General features: G+C 36.3%; 1 non-coding gene across 1 annotated transcript; it reads left to right on the top strand.

Moving 5' to 3' along the window:
• Positions 1-3,116: 3,116 nt before the first annotated feature.
• On the top strand, positions 3,117-3,222 carry LOC130984413 (small nucleolar RNA R71). Its single transcript, XR_009088351.1, has one exon. It is a non-coding gene; the product is annotated as a small nucleolar RNA R71 (small nucleolar RNA).
• Positions 3,223-7,827: the final 4,605 nt, after the last annotated feature.

Raw genomic sequence — 7,827 nt, 5'->3', positions numbered from 1 at the left:
AGTGTAGGGGCGTTCATCTCCTTGCATCATGGGCAAGTTGAATACTAACCTCACATTTTTCGGACTAAAATCTAAGTATTTCCCCGGAACCATTGTAAGATAATTCTTTGGATTCGAGTTTTTACTTTGATCATGGTTCCTAGTGATCCATGCATTGGCATAGAACTCTTGAACCATTAAGATTCTGACTTGTTGCATGGGGTTGGTCAGAACTTCCCAACCTCTTCTTTGGATCTCATGTCAGATTTCCGGATACTCATTTTTCTTGAGCTTGAAAGGGACCTCGGGGATCACCTTCTTCTTGGCCACAACATCATAGAAGTGGTCTTGATGGGCTTTGGAGATGAATCTTTCCATCTCCCATGACTCGGAGGTGGAAGCTTTTGTCTTCCCTTTTCCTTTTCTAGAGGATTCTCCGGCCTTAGGTGCCATTAATGGTTATGGAAAAACAAAAAGCTATGCTTTTACCACACCAAACTTAGAAGATTGCTTGCCCTCGAGCAAGGGAAGAAAGAAGAGAAGAAGAAGAAGAAGAAAATATGGAGGAGAGCGGGAGAGGTGTATTCGGCCAAGAAGGAGAAGAGGGGGTTGTGTTATGTGAAAATGAAGAAGAATAAAGGGGTTTATATAGTGAGGGGAGAGGGAGTAAGTTCGGCTATTTAGGGTGGGTTTGGGTGGGAAAGAATTTTGAATTTTGAATTTTGAAGGTAGGTGGGGTTTATGGGAAAGAGTGGATAGATGTGAGTGGTTAAGAGGTGATGGGGAAGAGAGATTGAGGTGATTGGTGAAGGGTTCTTCGGAAAGGGTGATATAGGATTATGAGGAGGGAAGGTGAGTAGAGGTAGGTGGGGATCCTGTGGGGTCCACAGATCCTGAGATGATCCTGTGGGGTCCACAGATCCTGAGATGTCAAGGATTTACATCCCTGCATCAATTAGGCATGTAGAATGCCTTTGCATACAAGTCTGGCGTTTAGACACCGGATTGATGCTTGTTTTGGGCGTTCAACGCCCATGTTCAGCATGTTTCTGGCGTTGAACGCCAGTTCCATGCTTGTTTCTAGCGTTCAGCGCCAGCTCTCCTCAGGGTATATTCCTGGCGTTCAAACGCCAGGATGTTGCTTATCTCTGGCGTTCAGCGCCAGATCCATGCTCTGTTCTGGCGTTGAACACCAGCCAGATGCTCCTTACTGGCGTTTAAACGCTAGTAAGTCCTTCCTCTAGGGTGTGATTTTTCTTCTGCTGTTTTTGATTCTGTTTTTAATTTTTTGTATTTTTTTCGTGACTCCACGTGATCATGAACCTAATAAAACACAAAATAACAATAAAATAAAAATAAAATTAGATAAATAAAAATTAGGTTGCCTCCCAATAAGCGCTCTTTTAATGTCACTAGCTTGACAGTGGGCTCTCATGGAGCCTCACAGAAGTTCAGAGCATGATGAGGGCCTCCCAACACCAAACTTAGAGTTTGAATGTGGGGTCTTCTCAACACCAAACTTAGAGTTTGGTTGTGGCCTCCCAACACCAAACTTAGAGTTTGATTGTGGGGGCTTTGTTTGACTCTGTATTGAGAGAAGCTTTTCATGCTTCCTCTCCATGTATACAGAAGAACACCCTTGGGTCTTAAACACAAGGTAGTCCCCATTCAATTAAAGGACTAATTCTCCTCTGTTAACATCTATCACAGCTCCTGTTGTGGCTAGAAAAGGTCTTCCCAAGATGATGCATTCATCCTCCTCCTTCCTAGTGTCTAAGATTATGAAATCAGCAAGGATGTAAAGGCCTTCAACCTTTACTAACACGTCCTCTACCAATCCATAAGCTTGTCTTACTGACTTGCCTGCCATTTGTAATGAGAATATGGCAGGCTGTACCTCAATGATCCCCAGCTTCTCCATTACAGAGAGTGGCATAAGGTTTATGCCTGACCCTAGGTCACACAGAGCCTTGTTAAAGGTCATGGTGCCTATGGTACAGGGTATTAAGAATTTACCAGGATCTTGTTTCTTTTGAGGTAAATTTTGCTGAACCCATGTATCTAGTTCACTAATGAGCAAAGAAGGTTCACCTTCCCAAGTCTCATTACCAAACAACTTGGCATTCAGCTTCATGATAGCTCCTAAATATTGAGCAACTTGCTCTCCAGTTACATCTTCATCCTCTTCAGAGGAAGAATAGTCTTCAGAGCTCATGAATGGCAGAAGGAGATTTAATGGAATCTCTATGGTCTCTATATGAGCCTCAGATACCTTTGGGTCCTCAATAGGGAACTCCTTCTTGCTTGAGAGACGTCCCATGAGGTCTTCCTCATTGGGATTCACGTCCTCTCCTTCCCCTCTTGGTTCGTCCATGTTGACTATGTCAATGGCCTTGCACTCTCGTTTTGGATTCTCTTCAGTATTGCTTGGGAGAGTACTAGGAAGAGTTTCAGTGATTTTCTTACTTAGCTGGCCCACTTGTGCCTCCAAATTTCTGATGGAGGACCTAGTCTCACTCATGAAACTTAAAGTGGCCTTAGACAGATCAGAGACTAAGTTTGCTAAATTAGAGGAGCTCTATTCAGAATTCTCTGTCTGTTGCTGAGAAGATGATGGAAAAGGTTTGCTATTGCTGAACCTGTTTCTTCCACCATTATTAAAGCCTTGTTGAGGCTTTTGTTGATCCTTCCATGAGAAATTTGGATGATTTCTCCATGATGAATTATAGGTGTTTCCATAAAGTTCACCCATGTAATTTACCTCTGCCATTGCAGGGTTCTCAGGATCATAAGCTTCTTCTTTAGAAGATACCTCTTTAGTACTGTTGGATGCATTTTGCCATCCATTCAGACTTTGAGAAATCATGTTGACTTGCTGAGTCAACATTTTGTTCTGAGCCAATATGGCATTCAGAGCATCAATCTCAAGAACTCCCTTCCTCTGAGGCGTCCTATTATTCACAAAATTCCTCTCAGAAGTGTACATAAATTGGTTATTTGCAACCATGTCAATGAGTTCCTGAGCTTCTGCAGGCGTTTTCTTTAGGTGAATGGATCTACCTGTAGAACGGTCCAATGACATCTTGGAAAACTCAGATAGACCATAATAGAATATATCTATTATGGTCCATTCTGAAAACATGTCAGAAGGACACTTTTTGGTCATCTGCTTGTATCTTTCCCAAGCTTCATAGAGGGATTCACCATCTTTTTGCTTGAAGGTTTGAACATCCACTCTATGCTTGCTCAGCTTTTGAGGAGGAAATAATTTACCCAAGAAGGCCGTGACCAGCTTATCCCAGGAGTCCAGGCTATCTTTAGGTTGTGAGTCCAACCATGTTCTACTCTGTCTCTTATAGCAAAAGGGAAAATCATGAGCTTGTAGAATTCAGAATCTACTCCATTGGTCTTAACAGTCTCACAGATCTGCAAGAACTCAGTTAAAAACTGGTAGGGATCTTCTGATGGAAGTCCATGAAACTTGCAGTTCTGTTGTATCAGAGCAACTAGTTGAGGTTTCAACTCAAAATTGTTTGCTCCAATGGCAGAAATTGAGATGCTTCTTCCATCAAATTTGGACGTAGGTTTAGTATAATCACTAAGCATCCTTCTTGCATTATTGTTGTTGGGTTCGGCTTCCATCTCCTTTTCTTGTTCTAAAATTTCAGCAAGGTTGTCTCTGGATTGTTGTAATTTAGCTTCTCTTTGTTTCCTCTTCAGAGTCCTTTCAGGTTTTAGATCAGTTTCAACAAGAATGCCTTTTTCCTTATTCCTGCTCATATGAGAAAAAAGAGAATAGAAAAGGAAGAGGAATCCTCTATGTCACAGTAAAGAGGTTCCTTATTGTTTGTAGAAGAAGAAAGGGAATAAGAGTGTAGAAGAATGAATAATCCAAACACAAGGGTGAGGATAGAGGCAGTGATTTGAGATGAAGAGAGCTGAAGAGAGGTGTTAGTAAATGAATAAATAAATAGAATAAGATGAGAGAGGGAGAAATTTTCGAAAATAAATTTTGAAAAGGAGTTAGTGATTTTCGAAAATCAAAGGAAGAATTAAAAATTGAATTTAAAATTTAAAACAATTAGTTAATTAAAAAGAATTTTTGAAAAAGAGGGAGGTATTTTCAAAAATTAGAGAGGGAAGAGTAGTTAGGTTGTTTTGAAAAAGATAAGAAACGAACAAAAGGTTAATTAGTTAGTTGAAAAAGATATTAAAATCAAATTTGAAAAGATAAGAAGATAAGAAGTTAGATAAGATATTTTGAAATCAAATTTTTGAAAAAGATAAAATTTTGAAAAAGATATGATAAAAAGATATGATTAAAAAGATATGGTTGAAAAAGATTTAATTTTTAAAATTAAAATTAATTACTTAACTAACAAGAAACTAAAAGATCTGATTCTAGAATTTAAAAATTGAACCTTTCTTAATAAGAAAGTAACAAACTTCAAATTTTTTAATCAATCACATTAATTGTTAGTGTAATTTCGAAAATTTGAAATAAAATTAAGAAAAAGATTTTGAAAAAGATTTTTAAATTTTCAAAAATCATAAGATAAAAATGAAAAAGATTTGATTTTTTTGAAAAAAATTTGAAAAGATAAGATTTTTTAAATTGAAAATTTGACTTAACTTGTAAGAAACAACTAATTTTAAAAATTTTTGACTAAGTCAACTCAAATTTTCGAAAATTATGAGAAAATTAAGGAAAATATATTTTTTTGAATTTTTAATGAGGAGAGAGAAAAACACAATTATGACCCAAAACATGAAAATTTTGGATCAAAACCAATGATGCATGCAAGAACACTATGAATGTCAAGATGAACACCAAGAACACTTTGAAGATCATGATGAACATCAAGAACATATTTTTGAAAAATTTTTGATGCAAAGAAAACATGCAAGACACCAAACTTAGAAATCTTTAATGCTTAGACACTATGAATGCAAAAATGCACATAAAAAATAGTAAAAGACACAAAACAAGAAAACATCAAGATCAAACAAGAAGACTTACCAAGAACAACTTGAAGATCATGAAGAACACTATCAATGCATGAATTTTCGAAAATTGCAAGAATAGGATGAGCATGCAATTGACACCAAACTTAAAAATTGACTCAAGACTCAAACAAGAAACACAAAATATTTTTGGTTTTCATGATTTTATGATCTTTTGTATTTTCTTTTTTTTCGAAAATATTCCTTAGGAAAACGAAAAAGTGAGAAAAAATTTTGGAAGATTTTTTTGAAAAATTTTTGAAATTAAAACAAAAAGAAAATTACTGATCTGAGCAACAAGATGAACCGTCAGTTGTCCATACTCGAACGATCCCCGGCAACGGCGCCAAAAAACTTGGTGGACAAAATTGTGATCATCAATAATGGCTCCAAAGAATTGGAGCTCTCAAACATGAATCACACTTTGTCACAACTCCGCACAACTAACCAGCAAGTGTACTGGGTCGTCCAAGTAATAAACCTTACGTGAGTAAGGGTCGATCCCACAGAGATTGTTGGTATGAAGCAAGCTATGGTCACCTTGTAAATTTCAGTCAGGCGGATAATAGATGATTATAGATTTTCGAATAATAATAAATAATAAACAGAAAATAAAGATAGAGTTACTCATGTAATTCAATGGTGGGAACTTCAGACAAGTGTATGAAGGTGCTGTGTTCCTTCTGAATCTCTGCTTTCCGACTGCTTTTATCCAATCTTTATCACTCCTTTTTATGGCAAGCTGTATGTAGGGCATCACCGTTGTCAATGGCTACATCCCATCCTCTCAGTGAAAAAGGTCCAAATGCTCTGTCACGGCACGACTAATCATCTGTCAGTTCTCGATCATGTCGGAATAGATGTAACATCCCGCATTTTTTAAAATCTAATTATAAATAAATTGTGATTTTATTTTATTAAGTTTAAACTTTATAATTTTAGAAATTATTCTATTAGAATTAATTAAATAGATTCAGAGATAGTTTTATTTTGAATCAATTAATATTCTTACGTAATCTTATTATATTGGAATATTTTGTATAATTTTAGTAAATTGAAAAATAAGAAAGAATTGTACAATCTAGTTTAAGTAACTTTTATTATGAAAAAGTTATAACTTATTTTATTAATTTGAACTCTTATTTTATAAATTAATCAATTAAGAGTAATTAAATTAGATTTATTAATATTTGGAGTTATTTTAATTAATATTCTTGTGTAATTTTATCATTGTTATTTCATATAATCTGAAATTAAGATTATAATGGAAGTATTATATGATCTAATTTAAATAATTTTGTTATAATTAGATATCTTGTAAATTGAAATTAAAGTTTCGGTAATAGAAAAATAATAAAGAGTTATATCATTTAATTTGAATAATTAGTATTGAGTTTAAACTATATTTTATAAAATGTAATTAGTATGCTTATTCTATAATTTAAATTAAAAATAATTGTTTGAGCTCTTTGATATATTGATAAATAAAATCTTATGCGTTTTGAAAGTAATTTTTATGAAGTAATTTTTATGGTATTATATTTGAATCTTAAATTGTTATTCTATCTCAAATATTTTGTAAAGATTGTTATATTACTCATATACATTATACCTTAACCCTAAATTCCTAATTAAAAACCTAATTTTACCCTAAATTCACAAAACACACGCACAAACAGAATGGGAAGGAAAGGAAACAGGGGAGCTCGAGGGAGAAAAGGGGGAGACGAGAGACTGAGAAACAGGGGAAGGGGGAGTAAGAGAGCACGAGATGCAGAGGGAAGAGGGGAAGGGGGGAGTAGCGCCGGTGGGTGTCTCTGCCACCGTGGCTGCTGTTGCTGTCGAATAGAAGAGGGAGGGAGGCTGTCGCACTTCTAGCTGCCGCTGAAGCTCCCCTCACCACTGTCAACGTTGGTTAGGGCAGAGGAGAAGAGGAAGAACAACGGAGAAGTGAGACTGACGGGGAGGGTAATACGGTTGTTGTTGATTTGGAGCTGCTACAAGAACGGCGTTTCCTGCTTCTAATCTCTGTCCTTTTGATTTTTGGAGCTGCCATGGATGGAGCTTGTAATCAGAGAAAGCAAGCTGCCGCCACCAACTCTTAATTCAGCCAGTGTCTTCCTCCTTGTTCTGATTTCAATTTTCCTATTTTTGAAACCGTAACACTCTCACCCTTACTTTGATTATACTTTGTTTCTCTTCCATGTGCTTGTTTTAATCATGGTTGCCTATATCTTTGTTGCTCAGCCCCTTTCTGGCACCTATTTCCTATTACAATTAGGTCGAGTATTGAAGCTGGTGCTGCCATGGGACGGTTGAAGCTGTTACTGATTTTGATTTTGCTATCTGGGTACTGGTCTGATCTACTCCTTAGAGTTAATCCATTTACACATTTTGTTTTGTCACTGCTGTGGTTGCCATGTTCTGGTTTTAATTCTATTTTAGTTCTTGCTTTGTCTTGAATTTTTAGAGCTGAAATTGCTTTGGATTCCTATCCAATTTGAATCCTCTATCTTACTGCAACCATGGTCAGTGCTGCGAAGGCTAATATTGTTGCTGTTCCGGTTGCGTGAGAGTTACCGCTGCTGCCTTGAAACTAAAAGAGAAGAGAGTTGTTACGTTAAAGTATGCGATTGCGACATAGAGGTAGGGGGTTTAAAACGATTTCAATTTAAGAATGCCTACAAGGTTTATTGAGTAACTGCAAATAGATTTAATACCTGTGAGTAATTGATTGATTATGTGGATTGGGAATTGTTTGATGACCAATTGTTGTGAATTTTTGAATTTTAATGGGTTATGTTGGATTTGTTGCTGTTGAGTTGTTATTTGGTATATTGTAAT

The sequence above is a fragment of the Arachis stenosperma genome, chromosome 5 (assembly GCF_014773155.1).
Source record: "Arachis stenosperma cultivar V10309 chromosome 5, arast.V10309.gnm1.PFL2, whole genome shotgun sequence".
In the NCBI taxonomy this organism is placed as follows: Eukaryota; Viridiplantae; Streptophyta; class Magnoliopsida; order Fabales; family Fabaceae; genus Arachis; species Arachis stenosperma.
This window is presented reverse-complemented; position numbering and strand designations above follow the sequence as displayed.